Source organism: Aulonocara sp. 'chitande type north' Nkhata Bay, linkage group LG9 (assembly GCF_057382095.1).
Source record: "Aulonocara sp. 'chitande type north' Nkhata Bay isolate Kocher_YH1m ecotype deep benthic linkage group LG9, A_spYH_male_GT1.1, whole genome shotgun sequence".
Classification (NCBI taxonomy): Eukaryota; Metazoa; Chordata; class Actinopteri; order Cichliformes; family Cichlidae; genus Aulonocara; species Aulonocara sp. 'chitande type north' Nkhata Bay.
Window position 1 is genome coordinate 9,909,569 of NC_141352.1, and position 20,785 is coordinate 9,930,353.

At 41.5% G+C, this 20,785-nt stretch overlaps 1 pseudogene across 1 annotated transcript; it reads right to left on the reverse strand.

The window, feature by feature from the left end:
• Positions 1–9,401: 9,401 nt before the first annotated feature.
• LOC147321613 (uncharacterized) lies at positions 9,402–19,842 on the reverse strand (annotated as a pseudogene). The gene is made up of 3 exons (XR_015130993.1): positions 19,707–19,842; positions 17,598–18,446; positions 9,402–10,802 (listed from the first exon to the last, which is right to left on the reverse strand). The product of XR_015130993.1 is annotated as an uncharacterized LOC147321613 (transcript).
• Between the last annotated feature and the right edge of the window lie 943 nt (positions 19,843–20,785).

The following is a 20,785-nucleotide window of genomic DNA, read 5'->3' on the forward strand; positions in this document are numbered from 1 at the left end:
GGCTCAGCTCCTCTGACACAACGTCCAAAGCAGCATCTACAGGGTGCTTATTTGGTCTAAGACGAGAGGATTAATCAAAAAACACATCCCTGACCTGGTTAAAATCCCCACCAATTACAATATTTATATTTCCAATATTCCGCACTGTGCTACACACTTCATGAAAAAATTGTGGTTGAGGAGAATTGGGGGCATATATGTTGACCAATGTCACTTTCTGCCCCTGTAGACATGCATCCAAGACCACCCATCTACTCTCCAGATCCGTATAATGATTGAGTACTTGAAAATCCAAATTTCTTCTAATCAATATAACCACGCCTCTTTTCCTACTGGAAAATGCACTAAGGTAAACTTGGGACACCCAGTCTCTTTTCAACTTTAATGATTCCACCTCATCAAGCTGTATCTCTTGAATCAAAGCTATGTCTGTCTTTTACAGTTTCAAATATGTGAGGATTTTAATAGCATTATGACACTCCACGACACTATTTTACATAATTCCATGAAACCACGTGAGCCAAAGTATTTTTGGTGTTCCAAAAGAATTCCAGTTGATTGGTTCAGCAGCCCGTCACTATCACATCAACTGCACATTTGAGCTGTTATGATGTCGGGGCAGCATGGGTGCAAGCATCTTTTTCTGCTGATGCCCACGATGCCACTCTGTGGTATGGCCCATGTCTCCCGTATCAAAAACCACCATTGCACCACAGTAAATGCTGCGCATCATGTTGTCAGCTTTAATAATAATAATAATAATAATAATAATAATAATGGATTGCATTTATATAGCGCATTTCGGGACCCCTCAAAGCGCTTTACAATACCACTATTCATTTACTCCCACATTCATACACTGGTGAAGGCGAGCTACAGTTGTAGCCACAGCTGCCCTGGGGCAGACTGACTGGCTTTACTGTATCTTAGCCAGTGAAACTGGTCAAGCCACTCTCTTTGAATTGTATACACTTGCCCCACTTTTACTGTCAGCGGGCTCTGGCTCGGAGTCGATCATATGTGGCTCATTATCTAATGCTGTCTCCGAAACAGTGTTAAACATAACCTCAGAGGTTGATGGCTCACTGTCAGAGCACTGGCTATGAATTTCGGATGGATCAGGCCTCAACTTCATGACAAATTTATTAATCTTTCTTAAAAGATTTTCTCATTACCCACAGCTACATCTACTTCTATCAGGCCTAGGCCACTCACCTCCCTCTCTCCGCCTGCACCTACAGGAATATCTGGAACACAGTCAATAAAAGAGGTCCCACCCTTGACTATCTCTGATTGGTTTAGACCATGATATGGGCATAATGTGTGTCTGTTGTTAACCACACAGAGACTTTCAGACTGGGTTTTTTTCCTTTCTTGAACGGCTAATCGCACCAGCGTGACGCAAGATTTTTTTTGGTTGCACCATTGAGAAATTAGGTCACGACCTCCAGTGCCCTATTCTAAGGATATTATGTGTTTCCTCAGGGATTAATAATTACATTTATTTAAGTTATATCTATTTTCAATGGTGAGCATTTTCAGCAGTCATACATATATGTGAATATGCCACGCAACACATTACTTGTCAAAAAACTGTGTGTGTTAACTGTGTGTGAAGACCAGTGTTGGGAAGGTTACTCTTAAAATGTATTCCATTACGTTACTCAATGACAGAAACATATTCTGAATACTTTGGATTGCTTAATATATTATCATGCTTTTTACAACTATGTGAATGTACTATTGCTGTGTGATTTATTACTGTTACTGAAGGTCCGCGACTCCGAACTGTAGTAAAGGGACCTCTGACTAATACGGCGGGGTCCCTGTCGGCTCGTAGCCGAAAAATAGCTTTACTTTGTTGTGTGGGTCAACTTTTCTTGCGAGAGACAGAGAGAGGCGTTGAAAGGCTGCTCCAATGGAACTTATTGTTTTCGGAGGAAAACACGAACACAGCGTACAGTCGAGTCTTAATAGCTTACTTACAACTGGGCTCATCAGACTCTCTTTTTGGCTGCAGTGGTTATTATTATATTTACATGCTTCCAGCTCCCGTTTCTGCTCGATGACAGCTTGTACTTTATGACTTTCCTTTTTCTCCCTCCTCTTGCTCACAGACCCATAACGTGTATGGCAGTCCATTCTCCCTGCAGCACGGACTACACTGCCCATGATGCTACATTCTTTGCCTCTGCCTGTAGCATTCTGCCTATTAGCTTAGCATAACAACAACAACAACAAAAAGGCACTCTCTCACCCAGGAAACACACAGTCGCAGAGAGAGAGAGAGAGCGTCGCCCTGTAACCATGGCAACCGTAACGCTGCCGCCTGGAACAACAGAACGTAGCTGTCAAACAAAACCCAAACAGGCCTGACCCGCGACAATATGAAACAGGAAAGTACCGCCGTGTAATCCATTTATTTCAACAAAGTAACTGTATTCTAAATACCACCTTTTTAAACGGTAACTGTAACAGAATACAGTTACTCATATTTTGTATTTTAAATACATAACGGCAGTACATGTATTCCGTTACTCCCCAACACTGCTGAAGACACATTTGATATTTCTCCTAGTATTTAGGTATGAACACAAAGGCGATAGGCAGATAGCAAAGATGAAAATCCGCTCAAGGAGACTTCAAAGTTACGTAGATTATACTGTAGAAATATGAACAGGTAGAAACGGGTAAAGTGATCGTTTTTTATCGGATTCGGTCGTGGAAGAGATTGTTCAAGCCATGTTTCCGAAGTAACAAAGAGCCGACGGATGGCCTGGATTGCAGCCATTCGAAGACCAAATATAACGTCCCAGAACACTCCAAGCATTTCCACAAAGGTAAGTCTTCTGTTGTAGTTATTACGTAATTTATCATAACATAATTGTTGATGTAGGTTACAAATAAGTCTTCATTTGAATTGAATTTGTTGGGCTATGCTACTTTCACTGTGGCTTTGCGGGCTAATGTTTGTTGTGTTTTGTAGGAAAACCAGCCTACAAAATGCAGGAATGCGATCCAGACTGGCGCCCTCTATCAACCTGGGTCAGACCGAGTTTAAAGCTGCTACCATAGCCAGATTTGATCGGTTAAGAGAGAGAGCGATATCAAAACAGCCATGAAAAGTCCTGCATATATGTGCCCAAGTGTTGTACTGAAGCAAGCAAGTGATGAATAACTGTTTTCCAGTAAGTTGTTTTTTTTGTTGCATTGTTGATTTGTTTTTCACCGAAGCAGCTAATAAAGCACCATTGAATACAATTTTGCCTCTTTCTTATAAGATTCTATAATAGAATGAAACAATAATGCCAGTTATAAACAAAGATAATAACTGAATGAATTACGATTAAATTTTATTTCTATTAGATCTGAAAATGTTGTGTAACACTACAACCTGAAACAACAATTAGATTGCGTTGGCCTGTACAGGAGATAAAGGACAAAAATGTAACAACAGCTGTGAAATGGAATAGTCCAAATCACCAAAGTAAACTGGACCTGGGCTTGTTGCAGGGATCTGAAGTCACTAAACATTTTGTGAGTGTATGCACTCACACTTAGGACCATATAATAATAAATATGTGCGTGATGAAAGCTGGGCAGCAGGCTAACGTCCTTACTCCACTCTGTATGCTTGTATGGGTCTGACCCTTTCACTCCTTTGATTTTTCCTCGTTCTTTGTTTTGCCTTTTCGTCAAGTCTGCCTTTGTACGGACCTGCCGTGTTCTCCGTCGTGTTGTAGATGACTGATTTTGGGGCAAATAAAATCCAAGTAGACATTAAAACCGCAGAATTAATGATTACTGGTGCTGGAAATGCAATACCACTCGTAACTACAATGCAATGCACGAAAGTCACGTGGTCTGTCAATCTCTATTCACTCAGCTTTCGCTGTGAGTTCTATGCTAGCTGAGCGTTAGCATGCCGTCTGTGCAAATGCTTGCAAAGAGCTAAAGTTGTGTTAGCAGCGTTATGTGTTGTTTCTATCCTGGAGGACGTTTCCCGTCTACCATCGCGCTCTCGTTCTTTAGTTCAATAACAACTAGTAATGCCAATGTCCACGCTGTAGACTGCGCCACCATTTTTCAACACACGAACTGAAAACAGCTGAATACAGCGCGAGTGTAAGAAAAGACAGGGGGTAGACGGGCAGACTAACAATTCCAAGGAATTAGACTAAATGATCTCAGTTTCCATCCCTACTAAACACTTACCTTTAGATGAGCCCACAAACAGAGAGAACCTCCGTGATGGAGCCGAAGTCAGCAGACTGACACAACTATCGATAAAAACAATGCTAGTGGGATAGCCTTACTCTTCTTCTTAGTCTTCTTTTAAGTGTAATGGCATTTTGCAAAAGTGCATTACCGCCACCTACTGGACTGGAATGTGGATCAGGAACTGGAAAAAAACGCATCCATTCTAATCACAAATTTCAACAGCTGACCACAGACCTGAGACAGTTTTTCTGGCTGTTTTTCTAATGTAAAATATCTTTAGCTTCTCAAAATTTGCCATTAACGTCTTCCTCTCCTGGACATGTGCCTGGCATTCTAACAGTGCATGCTTAACAGATTCAATTTCTTTGCAGTAAGCACTAAGGGTAGGTTTTGATTATCGATTTATCGATTGAAATCGATTCTTGCTTGGATAATGTCATATCGATTCATTAAAATCCTGAATTGATTTTTTAAATATAAATTTATTTTGCCCGAAAAGCCAGAATCTCAGTTTAAACCTCACAAAATTTCAACAACCACCAAACAGCTAAAACAGTAAATGAGAGCAGGAACACGGATTCTGCACAAAGACGTAAACATAAAGCGCGGACCCGCCGATGCATCAGAATCAGTAAAATGTCCCCTTTCTCACATGGACACGGACCCGCCGTCGGGGCTGAAGCCGACAGATCGCTGACCTCTAGTTAGCACACATTGCTGTTTGGTACTTGTCTGTTTCTTCTCTCTGGTACCTACCCACTCTCTTCCAGTGACCATATTTCTGAATGTTTTATGAATGCTGATATTCCAGTTATCCTGCCACATTCTTGGGACTCTGTATAATTATAATACTTAACTTCAGCTTTGTTCAATGTATCTGCAAATCAAGAGATTATGATTTGAATGACTGTCTTGCCAATACATCTATATCCTCATCCTCATTCCTTCAGGTTGGTAATTACATGCAATATGTTTCTAATTATTCAAATCACATATCTGTTGCTGTCTACATAGAGAGAAAGTCATACTTAAAAGAAATTCCTTAACTAATTAACTATTACATTTGCACTCAGTAACCTTCCTGTTCTATAGATTTATAACCAGAATACAACCAACTGGGGAGCAGGTTGACTCTTGAGTTGTTCTAAATGACAAATATTCTTTCAGACTGATGGAAGCATAGTAGGAGCTAGTGTGCATTTATAAATGCCACTGTATCGATACAATTTCTAGAGCAACCTCAACCTCCAAGCAGTTGTAGCTACCTCCATGGCCATATAATACTCGGCAACAGTGGACAACCTGTAGTTGCCAAAACAGTTAGCAATTTGTAGCAGTGCTGCACACCGAAGGCAACCACAGAGTCAGGGAAACTGATGGAGCTGTTTATGTTAGAACAATCACACACAAGACTTAGACTTAGAGATTTTGTAAGGCATACAGCAACATGCGCCAAACCCAGAAAAACATCGGTTGTAGCCTGGGGCAGACTGACAGAAGCGAGGCTGCCATATCGCGCCATCAGCCCCTCTGGCCAACACCAGTAGGCGGTAGGGTAAAGTATCTTGCCCAAGGACACAACGACCAGGACAGAGAGCCCGGGTTCAAACTGGCGACCTTCCGGTTACAGATACGCTTCCCAAACCCCCTGAGCCATGGTCACCCAGTTGAAGTTGCTGAAAGAAAAACCTGGATACCCTTATCCCTGTGTAACCTGCAACAAACCTTAATCCACTGGAAAAAGAGTACATTTAGGAATCAGGGAGCGTTACCTCCAGACAGGGAGGATCTGAAAGTCTGGCTTTAGTCTGACTATAAGTTATACATACCATGGTGGTGCCATAGTATGTATCACTAACAGAATTTATTTCCCCTGTGTAGGGAGCACGCACTGGCTGTCCAATTGTGGGACAAACAGTATCCCACATTCTTTATTTTTATTTCACAAACACTTCTTATAATGACATTTTGGTGATATTAGCTCTTTATACAGTTAAGTTACAGTGGGATACAAATAATATCAGGCTGATCCTGCCACAATTTGTTTCCCTGGTTCAAATCACGGAAGAACAGTATCCCACAGTTGTTTTTGTTTTTAAACCCATTTTGCACAGATGTTTTTTGAAAAATGTATTGATAGCAGTGTTGAATATTATTACACAGTAAAACAAACAAACAAACAAACAAACAACTATACATGAAATAATTACACCATAAAGATGGTTTGTTTAGTGGTTTATTTTATTGCAACCTGTAATTTATTTTAGTTAACTTTTGTTTCATTGTTTACAACATTGCTTTTCTTTTAACCTTTTCCCTGAAACCTCTAACATTCAACGACACAAAGGATAAACACGTGCGTAGCATTAAAGATAAATAAAAATAGAGTTCAAAATATTAAAAATATCAAACTTGAATATATATAAAAAAATAAAAACTTAGTTTACTTTCCTGTTTAGGGACGGACTTCACGGACTTCAGTTGCATTGAATTCAATGGACTCAGCACGACTGGCAATCAACGAGGCATTCTCCGATAATTTGTTGTTAATGTCCGCCATTTTGTCATCTTGTTTATCAAATCGCATGTGGAGAGCTTGAATAGCTGCCAGTATGTCGCTCGCTGTGGGACTGGGATTAGCAATCTTTCTCGGATGGTCACCTTTAGACAGAGTCGAGAGAAGCAAGTCATTAATTTCCTCCAGATTTCTTTTTTTCCCGTCGCCACTTTCAAACTCCATGTCTGAGAGGCAGTAGTTGTGATCATCCGCAGCTGAAGCCAAATCTTGTATTTTATCGTTCTGGGAAGACTTGCTTTCCCCTTTGTCCTTCTTCTGGTTTTTTGGCATCTTTGTGAAGTCGGCGTAAGATTTTTGAGGGAACAAATCATCAAAAAAGGAGGGCTAAAAGGTACCTTGCACCAGAGCTAAGATAAGGACAGCTGCTTAGTTCGCCATCTTGCCGTCCTCACACGTAGAAGCAGAACTGAGTCCTATGTGTGGAGATTCTAGCGTTTCAGGCAAAATAAATGTATATTTAAAAATCACTTTATCCAAGCTAGAATCGATTTTAATCGTAAAATCGATAATCGAAACCCAGCCCTACTTATGAACTTGCAAAGTAAAAACATGATCCATTTAAGGTAACCCTTTTTCATTTTGATTTCATAAGAGAATTTGCTTCACTGTACGATGACCGAGTCTGTTTCTTTTCCTGCCTTAGAGAAAATCCTCTTGCTTGAAACAGAAGAGGCTGGAGTGCCCAGAAATTGCAAGTTGGTAGAGATGCAGGTATAAGGCCTTCCTTGGTCCCACAGACTATCGCCTAAAAAGAATAAACCAATTAAATTGCTGCACATTTTAGAATAACATTTTAAGTTTACATTTTTTATAATATTAAATTCAAGTCAAATGGAAGTGTTTCTAAAGTTATATACTGTAATAATATTTACCTTATGAAAAGCTGTTTTCTGACATTTTCAAGTTTTTCACGTTTTCAGATAAAACACTCCCACACATGACAAAACCTCCCCTGACTCAGTTTCTCTCAGTGGAATGACCAGTGGTTTGCTATCTCTCACTATCAAAACACTCCACAAATCTTATGAATGATTCACTTCCTTATAAACCACTGAATCACTTATGTTCTAAATGAAGCTTCAGATGTCACTGATCACGTGACTCCGGCCAAACAAATCAATGCTCGACACAGTGCTTCTGAAGCAGCATCTCTGTTTTTGGTTTCAGGTTTGTTTCATTAGTTTTTCCCAGTTTAGGTTTTGCTTAGTTTTCATCCTCGCTTTTGCTGTTTCTGTTTGTTTTCACCCACCTTATAAAATAAAGCTCACTTACATCAAAAGTTGCATCTTGAGTCCTATTCTCCTACTCCACACGCCTGCCACGCCAGACGTGACAGTTTGGGAGCTGACAGTCTCTATGGAGATGGGGTTTTGTGGGGGTGACAGGAGAGAAACTACAGAGAGGCGTGTAAGACTGCAACTCTGCTTCCTGGTCCCAACTCTGGATAGTCACATTTTGGGGGGTTTGATCAATTTGATCAATTTCCAGAAATGAGAGCTGCTCCATCCAAAGTGGGATGGATGCTGTCTCTCATAACAAGACCAGGTGTCCTCCAGAAAGCTTCCCAGTTATCTATGAAGCCCACATCATTTTTTGGAAACCACACAGACAACCAGCAAGTTAAGGAGAATATGCAGGTAAACATGTCCCTCCTGGTCTGATTGGGGAGGGGACCAGAGAAAACTACACTAAACTAAACTCACAATGACTCGAAATGCATTTCCTGACATAGTCTCCTATCTGGAGGTATCTGAGAAAAAGGTTGCTCCCTTGTAGCTTGTATAGCTCTTGTAACTGCTTGAAAGAGGCAAAAACATCCTCCTAGTATAGATTACCGATTGTGCAAAGTCCTACCGGTTTCCAAAGTCTAAATGTACTGTGTAGAATAGATGGTTTAAAAGATGGATTGCCTACAATGGGAGTAATAGAGGATCTCCCTGCTGCGGAGACTCAGGTCGTTTGGAGTGGAGGGCCCACTCCTGAAGACCTATGACTCTGTGGTGGCATTAGCCATCTTCTATGGTGTGGTCTGCTGGGGCGGCAACATCTCTGCTGGGGACAGGAAGAGACTGAACAGGCTGATCCGAAGGGCCAGCTCTGTTCTGCCCTCTGGACCCAGTGGAGGTGGTGAGTGACAGGAGAACGGTGGCTAAGCTGTCATCCCTGGACAACATCTCCCACCCCATGCAGGAGACTGACAGCACTGAGCAGCTCCTTCAGTGGCAGACTGCGGCACCCACGGTGTGGGACGGAGAGATTTCGCAGGTCTTTCCTCCCCACTGCTGTCAGACTCCACAACAAAGACTTTTGCAGCTGATCAAACACACACATGTGCAATAAGACTGCTATATGTGCAATTCTTCTTCTGACGAAGTTGTATTTTCCTACTCAGTTGTATATAGTATTTGTATTTCTGTTTTATTTTATTGCATTCCAGTGTTTTCTAATTTCTGCTACATAACTTTGCACTTTTGCTGTAACAACACAAATTTCCCACCTGTGAGACTAATAAAGGTCATCTTATCTTATCTTATAGGGTTAAAAAAAAAACAACAACTGTACAGTCAGAACTTTTTCTGCAATTCTAAATTTATTTCTCACAATTCAAGTCCAAACAATTATGCTGACAGATTTCTTTCTTTCTCATTTGTTAAATATGTAATTTCATTACTGACAGAAAGGGGAGTTTCACTGGGCTGGCCCACTAAAGGTCACAGAAGCTGTGATGTAAAATGAGTTTGACTCCCCTGATTTAGAGTTTCAGGGACATCATAAAATGTTCATTAAGCCAAACAACAGTTTCATTACAAGGTAATTTTATCGTCACCCAAATCTTATAGGGGCTATTTGTTTGAAATAGCCCCTATAAGTCTCCACAACAAAATGATCAGCTTTGACCTTTCTAATGACAACTGTGTATGCATCACACAGCTTAGTTCTCCTGACTTTGGCCCATGCCATGTTGTGCTCGTGGAATAGGTTAGCTAGATCAGTAGTAAACCATTATGTCTGCATTTATTTCCTTTACACATCCATAAAGGGATACAACAAAATAAAGAAGAATTCAACAATATCTAATGCAAAATTGAATTCATGTGCAGTATAGCAGGTTCCCTCTAAGTGCAGCCAGCCACATGAGATTTACTGATCAAACCACGAGAGAGAGATTCAACATTCAGGCAAAACAATCTTTAAGAAATGACAGAAAACTAAAAGAAAAAGGAAGGAGGACAATACTTTGCAACTTCATAAATTTAAGAGGCAGGATTATTAATTGCAGGTCCAGAAAGCAGAGCTACCTCATCAGATCCAAGGGTGACATCAGCTGACACTCTCTACAGGAGACTCCATCTGAACTCTGTGGAGCCTCAAGGTTTTTAAGTCCGACCCTGAAACCAGAAGAGGATCTTTCTGTCCCATCAGATTCATTGTGATCCAGTGATTTCAGTCCTGCATGATCACGCTGATGTTTGCACAGAGCAGATAATGAAGTGAATGTTTTTGCACATTGGTAACAGTGAAACTGTTTATTTACAGCGTGGGATCGTTTATGTTCGGAGTATGAACTGAGATTCATGAAGCTCTTGTCACACTGGTCACAGCTGAAGTTCCCTTCAATGTGTGTACGTTCATGAAGGTTACGACTACCTGACCGTGAAAAGCTTCCGTCACAGTGTCTGCACTTGTATGGTTTCTCTCCTGTGTGGACTCGTTTATGCACTTTAATCTCACTTGCAGTGGTGAAGGATGACCCACACTGGTCACACACGTGCTTTTTGACTCCACTGTGAATGAGTTCATGTATTTTTAATTGACTCCATGTGGGGAAGCCTCTCCCACATTCTTTGCAGTAGTTCATTTTGTCTCCAGTGTGTCTACGTTGGTGCCATTTTAGGTTCCGCTGCCGATTAAAGGTTTTTCCACAAAGGTCACAGCGAAAGTCTTTCCCACCACCACAGTGATGACAGGGTTGAGAACTGGATCCATCTGTGTCGCTCTGTTTCTAAACAAAGACACAAACACAGTGTAAGTCGGGGAATTGCTTCAACATTTTAATCCTGAACATTTCCTTAAATAAAGAGCATCTCTGCCAACGTCCAATTACATTTTACTGTTTACATTATAACGCTCAGCTTACTGGGCGAAAACAACTCTTCATTTTTAGGTAATCTACTTAATGGGAAGATTGATGTTTAAACCTCTGGATGCTACAAGATACTAACCTAGGGGCTCGTCCCTTTTTCGTTCGTGTAATTTGTTTCCTTTTGATGTTTACGGTGGGGGGACCGTCAATGTGGGAGTTGAGGAAAAAGGGAGAGTGTCATCCATCTATGCGTTGGGCGCGAGTTTTGCGGACCTAGAGTGATTGGATGTGGTTAGTTGTCTGCAGAGTTGTGTTTTTCTTTTTTGCTTTGCTCATGATGTCGTTTGACATGGATGATTTTGCGCAACAGCCCTCCATTGAAAAGTTGGAGCGGTGCAATAAAGCAGATTTGTTAGTAGTGGCTAATTTATTCAATGTGGATGTTCCGTTGCATTCTAAGAAGGTGGAAATTAAACAATGTTTGGTGGAGAGACTGGTGGACAGGGGAGTGTTTGGGAGCATGACAACTTCGCCGAGTGGGTCTGGGAGTTTGGAGATGGCAGTTTTTACCGCCTTTACGTTACGGAAAAACGAGTTCTCGCGATAACTGTAGAAGCGTCTAGTTTGCCAAAAACCAACGAAGTAGAACAGTGGATGTGTGGCCAATTGTGCTAGCTAACTGATGACCGAAGAGGAGAGGATACAGCCGGCCCCAGCAACTTTCAAAGCTGATGTGTGGACTTATTTTGGATTTAGGACAAAAGAAGGCAGTAAAGACTATGACAAGAGCTATGCAGTCTGTAAAATCTGCACCGCCAGAGTCAAATATTCGGGTAATACCACGAATTTACGAACACACGTGTGTAGACACCATAGCGATGTAGCGCCAAATGCTAATTTTAAAATGAAACGAGGTGATCCCGCTCAACGGACAATTGAAGAAGTTAACTTTTCGAAACTACCAGCAACTTCAACTCGTGCAACAAAAATAACGCAGTCAGTACTTGTTTTTATTTGCAAAGACATGCGCCCTCTGAGTGTTGTGGAGAATAAAGGATTTCGTAATATGATTAAAACGCTGGAGCCCCATTACACCGTTCCTTCCCGACAACACATCACGGACATCGCTCTATTAAAGTTGTACCAAGAAGTCAAAGCGACAGTGCTGGACTCTCTCAGCTCGGCAGAGACAGTTGCTTTGACATGCGACGCTTGGACTTCGAGAGCCACTGAATCGTACGTAACTGTTACAGCACATCACATAACGGACCAGTGGAACCTTCAGTCTCATGTACTACAAACCCGAGCCATGCATGACAGTCACACAGGTGAGCACATTGCAGCGTTACTAACTGATGCTGTGGCTGAATGGGGATTGAACGCAAAGGACCTTGTTGTTGTTACCGATAATGCACCAAACATGGCTCTTGCGGCTAGACTTGCAGGCATAACGCACATACAATGTTTTGCACACAGTCTGAATCTCGCCTCACAGAAAGCACTGAAAATACAATCCGTGGTGCGACTTCTCGGGAGGATCCGACGTGTAACAGCCTTTTTTTGGCGCAGCACCACAGCCAGCAATCAGTTGAAGCAGAAACAGCGCCTCCTTCAGCTACCTGCTCACAGATTGATCTCGGATGTAATAACAAGATGGAACAGCTCCTATGATATGATAGAACGATTTTTAGAACAGCAACCAGCCATCTGTGCAGCTCTGCTTTCTGCAGAAGTTAGGAAGAGTGAAAAAGAAATCTTCACATTAAGTGAGTCTGACATCACATGTGCAAAAGAAGTTGTCAGGGCACTCAAGCCTATGAAGGACGCCACCCTGGTGATGTCAGAGCAACACTTGGGCACATATATGCGGGACTTTTCGTGGCTGTTTTGATCTTGCTCTCTCTCTTAACCGATCAAATCTGGCTGTAGTAGCAGCTTTAAACTGTGCATGACCAGGTTGATAGAGGGCGCCAGTCTGGATCACATTCCTGCATTTTGTAGGCTGGTTTTCTTACAAAACACAACAAACATTAGGCCGCAAAGCCACCGTGAACAAAGCAGCATAGCCCAACAAATTCAATTCAAATAAAGACTTATTTGTAACCACATCAACAATTATGTTATGATAACTACAACAGCAGACTGACCTTTGTGGAAATGCTTGGAGCAGAGTAACCTGTGAGCTGGAGTGTTCTGGGAAGTTATATTTGGTCTGCAATCCAGCCCATCCGTCGGCTCTTTGTTACTTCGGAAACGTGGCTTAAACAATTTCTCTTCCACGATGTAAACGATAAAAAACCGATCACTTTACCCGTCGGCTCTGTAATAAAAGTATTTTTTGCTCTCAGTCCCTGTGTCTCTGAGTGCTGTCTGTATTAGAGTCTATTCCTCTTGTGAATCATGGAATTTAAAGTCTTATTCAGCTGCTCCACCAACCCATCACTCTCAGTAAGTATCTCTTTGGGGATACCAACTCTGGGCATGAAATGAAAGCCTATGCCACACTTTTTGCAGAAATCCTGCACAGTGGCACTGCTTTGGGATATTGTGGTGCATAATTGACCAGAACTAATACAAAGCGATATCCATGTGCCCTCTGTGTAATAGCTGGATGAGGTTCATGCACATGCACTCAAACTTTACATCTATTAATGGTAAAAGGGGCAAAGATGCTTTTGGAATTGCCGGGCTTTCTTTGATTGGTCACGGTAAAACCTGCTCCAATACTTTGATTTTCTGTTTCAGAGTATCTTCTTGCCACACCGCACCCCAGATACTTTTGTTTCTCAACTTACTCTCCTGTAATCTCACTTCAGGTTTTAACAAGCACACAGTTTGTTTGCACTTTGGAAGGAAAACTCATCCTTTAAGCATCTTAAACACACCCCCAGCGAACTTCATACTCACAGCAAGTGTTTGAGAAAAATGTAACATTTTATGACCTTTTTGTCCTGGAAGATCGATCCAGAGTTTTTAATGAGCTGCCTGGTCAGTGTGAGTGGAAAACAGCTAAGTCTCCTCCTCTGATAAACCTCCATCTGTGATACTGAGAACAGTTAAATTAGTTTGAATCTGAAATCATGGCTCAAACTACTTGTTGTGAGACCATTTCTTTATTTTTCACACCCTACAAACTTTGCACAGTTCATCAGATATAACTAATGATTTAACAGTATCAGGATTTCATAATCCAAACTTCAAATCAACAAGAAAACAGCTACAGAACATGTGGATCAAAATGAATTCATTAAAAAACAACACGTAGACTTCAAGGATATTGTAAATACACTAAAGTGAAAGGAGCAGCCAAAAGTAGAGGTTTGATAGAATTTGAATGAACTAAAAGGAGTCATCTGCTATCTTTAAAACGACCCTGATGTGTGCTGCTTTTAACATTTCTTTGCTGCCATTGTGAATAAGAACGTGCTCTTGGAGCACTGCTCCACCTTCTGGTACAACCTGGTATTACATGGAAGTACAGCCCAACACCAGTTTAGCTTGAGATTCTTTTTTCTGGACATAAAGTCACAGCAGTTGTTGTTTCAAAGACAGCTGACGGATTTAATTCATATTGGAAGCTTTAAGGGCAACTGGTGTGAAATTATTTGGAGTTCTGGGAGGAAGGAATCTAAGAACAAGGATTACCACAGTAGAATATTAAATATGAAAAAGGATTAAAGTGTAACTGAGGTAACACATAAAATGAATACATGAAAAACAAGTACAGTTTAAAAACTGAGAAACGTCAAATGAAAGACACTGATGTGTGTGTATGTGTATATATATATATTAGGGGTGCAACGATACACAAAATTCACGGTTCGGTTCGGTTCGATACTTTGGTGTCATGGTTCGATATTTTTTCGATACAAAAAAATGTTCATGCATTTTTAATTTGTCATTTATTAAAATTATAAATATATATTTTAACTCAAAAGTACAGTTTTTAAATTTAACCCTAACCCTTGTGCGTGTTTTTTATTTTGACAGCGAATGCGCACCTGCGGACCACTTATGTGCAGCCCTGGTTATTTAGCTCGTCATATTGCAGCCACAGAAATTATTTTGTCCATGAAACCATAAAGCTGCACTTTCTTTTTGCCTTATAGTCTGATTTGTCATAACTTCTCCGTTTTGTGGTAAGCTTTTCTTTGGCTGTCACTTCTTCACCCTGACCTGTCTTATTTGGCTCAGCAGAACTAAAATATATATCTGTCTGTGAAGGTTCTCAGTCATCCAGGTCATCGTAGTCAAATATAAATCCTGCTGCTTTTACACACGGACTCACATAAGCTCAGCGATTCTCTGCGCGATCAACCTCTCACATGTTTAAGCTGCGGGAGATTTCACTTGTCATGTTTGCATAGTAAGCTAACGATTAATAAGACGATGTCAGAGGAATTGGTGCGCAAATTATCATCACTCACAGATCAGTGCTGTCGCTCTCTATACACAGTTCGCACGATTGCAAAGTGAAAGCAAAAAACAAGCGCAAATTCAAACGCGATTTCAATATGTCACATATTGACAGTGGCTCACCGATGCCAATGACATAATTACCCAGCTACATTTCTGAAAGAATGCAAAAGCATTGACATATATTTTTCCTTCCTACAATAGCCCGACGGGCAGGGAAGAGATAGATTTTGGTAGCCCGACTGAAAAAATCGCTAGCCCCGGGACGTTGGGCTAGCGATATTGCGAGCCCTGTATCTGATTGAGGAATCACTCATCTTTGGAAAAGAGAGTTTATTACAGAGAAATGGCTCTTTCCAAAATAAAAGCTATACTATCCGCTTCTTCTGGGCCATATTCTCAGCAGCATAAGGAGAATCATGTGCTAACAGCTGTCTAAATGACTCGGCTAAAGTTAGTAGCATGCTTGTTGTTTTTGTCTTTGCACTAGGATGATGTCGGCGTAAATGTGCAGTCATATTCGTTGTGTTCCCACTAGTGCTTTCAGGTTAATCTCGTTGAAATAACCTTAACGCCACAACACGGCAAATCTCCGTTAACGAGCTACCCTATACAGAGGGGCTAGACGGCCAACACGTTAACGAGCTAACTGCGCTAACACACTAGCTCCCACCCATGTAATTGAGCATTGCATGGCACATCCAACATACTGTTTTACTTTAGTCCATGACTCGCTTACCTTCAGGGTCATACGTCACATGAAAACCAAAATAATTCCAAACGCCAGATCTGAATGAGGGTGGGGAGGTCCACTTCTGTCTCGCTAGCTTGCCCTGCGCTCTTCCTTCTGACTATGCTGTCTGTGTTGAGCGCTCAGTGGATCTGCGCTGGACAGTGCAGCCTAGGCGGAGTAGTCGAACACAGATTCACTGAGCGCTCAACACAGACAGCATCGTCAGAAGTAAAGTTGATAAAATAAATTACAAATGTTGTATTGTTCGATACATATGCGTACCGAACCGAAAGCACTGTATCGAACGGTTCAATATCGATACGAATATCGTTGCACCCCTAATATTAATTTATTTATATATATATATATATATATATATATATATATATATATATATATATATATATATATATATATATATATATATATATATATACATACATACACACACACACACACACACACACACATCTCGACAGTTTTGATACAATATTAGTTTGGTAAAAACATTCCTATAACTTTTATAATACAGTAAAAAGTACAACTACTAATGTTCTAAGGGAACAAAGATTAAAACGGGTCTCAAACTCAGGGCCCGCATATCGACGTGAAGAATTTTTTTTTAAAATTATTATTTTAAAAAAAAAAGTAATATGAAGACAATATGAGCAGAGTGTTACAGGCACAGACCTTTAACAATGTAGCCTCGTGGGTCGTACAGTCCGTGTTGCAGGGAGAATGTGTGGGGCTGCCCCTCCTGTTGTGTGTGAGCGTGAGAGAGGGGAAAATGACCATGAGAGTCAATGGTTGGTACAGGTGAGAAACGAAGGAAGATGAAAGAGTGTAAAGTGTAAACCACGACAGCCAAAAAGAGTGCCTGACAAGCACATGTTAACAGTCATCTGTACACTGTGTTTGCCCCCTCCAAAACAGTAAAGTTCAGATGATGTTTGCACAGAGCAGATAATGAAGTGAATGTTTTTGCACATTTATTTACAGCTTGGGATCATTTGTGTGTGGAGTCTGAAGTTCTTGTCACACTGGTCACAGCTGAAGTTCAATGTGTGTACGTTCATGAACGTTACGATTACCTGAACACGAGAAGCTTATGTCACAGTGTCTGCACTTGTATGGTGTCTCCTGTGTGGACGCGTTTATGCACTTTAATGTTATCTGCACTGCAGTAATGAAGGTTGACCCACACTGGTCACACACGTGCTTTTTGACTCCACTGTGACAGAGTTCATGTTTTTTAATGCACTTGATGTGGTGAAACCTCTCCCACATTCTTTGCAGTAGCTCATTTTGTCTCCAGTGTGTCTACGTTGATGTCTTATTAGTCTCTCTTGATCACTGAGGGTTTTTCCACAAAGGTCACAGTGAAACTCTTTCCCACCACCACAGTGACGACAGGGTTGAGAACTGGATCCATCTGTGTCGCTCTGCTTCAAAACAAAGACACAAAGACAGTGTAAGTCAGTCCTTCAACATTTTGATCCTGAACGTCGCCTAATCAGACTTGTTACACTCAGGCTAAAATTCAGGAATAAAATATAAATACATACCTCACAGTAACTGCACTTGTAGAGTTATTTTCTGGTGTGGACGTGTTGGTGTTTTTCCAGGTGACGTGGAGACTTAAAAGTCTTATCACACAGGTCACATTTATAAGGTCTTTCTTCAGTGTGGGTAAACATGTGGCGCTGTAACTGTGTGGCTGTTGTAAAGTGTTTCCCACACTGATCACAGCAGTAAACATCATTTCCAGTGTGAATCCGTAGGTGAATATTTCGGCTGCCTGGCTGGCTGAAATTTTTTCCACAAATGTCACAGCTGTACGCCTTAATTCCAGAGTGGGTGAGTTGGTGTCTTTTTAAGCTTATAGCCAGGGTAAAAGACTTTCCACACAAGTCACAGCAGTATGCTTTAAATTCACTGTGGATGAGTTGATGTGTTTTTAAGCTTTCAGCCAGGCTAAAAGACTTTCCACACAAGTCACAGCTGTGTGCTTTAACTCCACTGTGGATGAGTTGGTGTCTTTTTAAGTTTGCAGCTAGGTTAAAAGATTTTCCACACAACTCACAGCTGTGTGCTTTAACTCCACTGTGGGTAAGTTGATGTGTTTTTAAGTTTCCAGCTAGGTTAAAAGATTTTCCACACAAGTCACAGCTGTGTGCTTTAACTCCACTGTGGATGAGTTGGTGTGTTTTTAAATTTTCAGGCAGGGCAAAAGATGTTCCACACAAGTCACAGCTGTGTGCTTTTACTCCACTGTGGATGAGTTTGTGTCTTTTTAAGCTGTCGGCCCGGATAAAACCCTTCCCACAGTCATCACAGCTGTAGTTTTTCCGTCCAGTTCTTCTGTGAGGTTTGTCGGCCTCCTGAGAGCGCTGACTTCTCGCTCCATGTTGGTCCTGCAGTGACAGAGATACAAACAGAGGCAGTGAGTGAAATGCAGTCGTGGAACAAACTGAAACTCCATTAGTGGAATCAAAGATGTCAACAAACACGTCGTAGGTGTGTTGCCACCACCTTCTGGTAATACTATCACATTACAAAGATGTGCTACAATGAGAGTTGGAATTAAAATGACATTATTGAAGAAATATTGATCACGGGAAAAAAATCTTTTACTTGATGAAAAATTGTGAGTTCAACTGATGCTATTGTTTCAATGTGTGCTGATTAAATATGATCTTTATATTTTCTTGTAACTTCTGTGGTTTTTTTCAGCGTAATACTTAGGTCCCCTCCTCGATTCAGAGATGGTCTTTCCCTTTTCACGTAAATGGCCTCCTTGACTCAAACCAGAGTTCCTCCCTGTCCTGCCTGTAGGTTTAAATAGACTTCAGAGTCCTGACCTGACGAAGCAGCTCTTCTGTGTTGTGCCATCCTCTTAGCCAGAGGTTGTTTTACTCTGTTTGTGTCCTTGGGGTGGACCAATTTTTGGAGCAGCGTGTTTTGGGGTTTAAAAGCCACCAAGATGTTTTGAAAAAATGAGTCTCTGCGGTTCCGATACTCCTGACACAAATGGGATCACATCGAGTTTTTACATAGGCAGCGGTTGTCCTTCTCACCTGGATCAGCTGGAACTTTCTTTAGGTGCCTTCCCAGTTTTGACAAATGTCCAGCTAGAATAACCACATTTACTCAGGGGCTTCTTGATGGCATATTCTTCTACTTCCTGGCTGTTGTGTCAGTAGGGATGGTGTTTGCTCTGTGTTCATGCTCCAGTGGATGATGAGAGTCAAACCTTAAATACTGATCTGTATGCGTAGGTTTAGGGTAAACATCAGCTTTTAGATGTCCCCCATTACTGATAGAAATCTCACAGGCTAAGAAGGCTAACCTGCCACTTTTCATATCCTCCCTGGTGAATTTGATGTGTCGGTGCACCGAGTTAATGTGATGCCTGAAATGTGGTACGTGCTGAGTTTGATTTTCACCCAGGTGTCATCCACATACCTGAACCAATGACTTGGTGGTGACGGATCATCTGCAACTGGAAACGCTACATCAAAATGAACAGAGTCAACTTTTGGGGATTCTGTGGTTTCTGTTTGTGACGTACATTCTGTATGTGTGGAGGAGCCCAGGATGGAAAAGATAAAGCTGCTGTTAACAACCAGCTGTGCACAGTTTCAATAACAGTGTAGCTGAGATATTTTTCTCACCTCCTGTGTTGAAGTCATTGTTTCCTCTGTAGTGGCTGAGCTGAGTCCAAATGGCTGAAACTGTTCCTCTGCTGCTCCACCAGACTCTTCTCCTCCTGTTACTCAGCTGGGACACAAAAGTATAGATATGTATTTTATCCCTGACAAGAAGAAGCAGAGCAAATAAACATTACTACACTCAGTGACAACAATACCTATGAAGCTTCAAGGTGAAACCCCAGAAGCAAAAAGAAAGTCATCAGCTGCCTACAAGAACTTGAAAAAAGCCACTGAGCTCCCTGCATACCACCACCTTTACCCGGTGGATGCTGCACCCTGTATATATGGACTTCCATAGATACACAAAGATGGAGTCCCACTCAGGCTCATTGGTAGCAGCAAAAACACATCACCATCCTAGCTCCACTTGTGGGTCCACAAACTTACACTTGATCCAGATGAAACCAGAGTGTCCTTTGATGTGGTCTCACTTTTCACTTGTACACCTCCAACCGAGGCAGTGGAGACTGTCAGGAAACAACTACAACAAGACAGCTCCTTAAAACCAGAACCAGCTTCACCCTGATCAGGTCTGCACACTGTTAGACCTCTGCCTTACCACCACATATTTTAAATACAACGAAGGTTTCTAAGGACACAAACATGGATGTGCTGTGAGCTCCCCAGTGTGTCCCATTGTAGCCAAACTTTACATGGAGGAAGTGGAAAGAAAGGCTCTTGGCTCTTTAACAGGGACAGCACCGAGCCACACAAGAAGTCCAGTCACTTTCTTTATAAGACGCCTTAACGCCCACTCACATCCTGGGCCATCTGACCTCAGGAAATCACATGATAGGGTGGGGCCAGGTTTCACAATGACCTGGCTGATTGTGACCCACACCCATTTTCACACCTTGGCTCATGTGATTAGGTAGAGGATCATCAGGGGGTCCTTTTAGGGTTTAAATCTGAGAATCTCCGCCATCTGACCTTAGAACTGAAGAAGCTTCTTGGGTGAGAGGTGAAATGTCTTCAAGCAACTTAAAGAAGTCCAGACGCTTTTCTTTCCAAGTTCCTCAGACTTTCCCAAACCTGTTTTC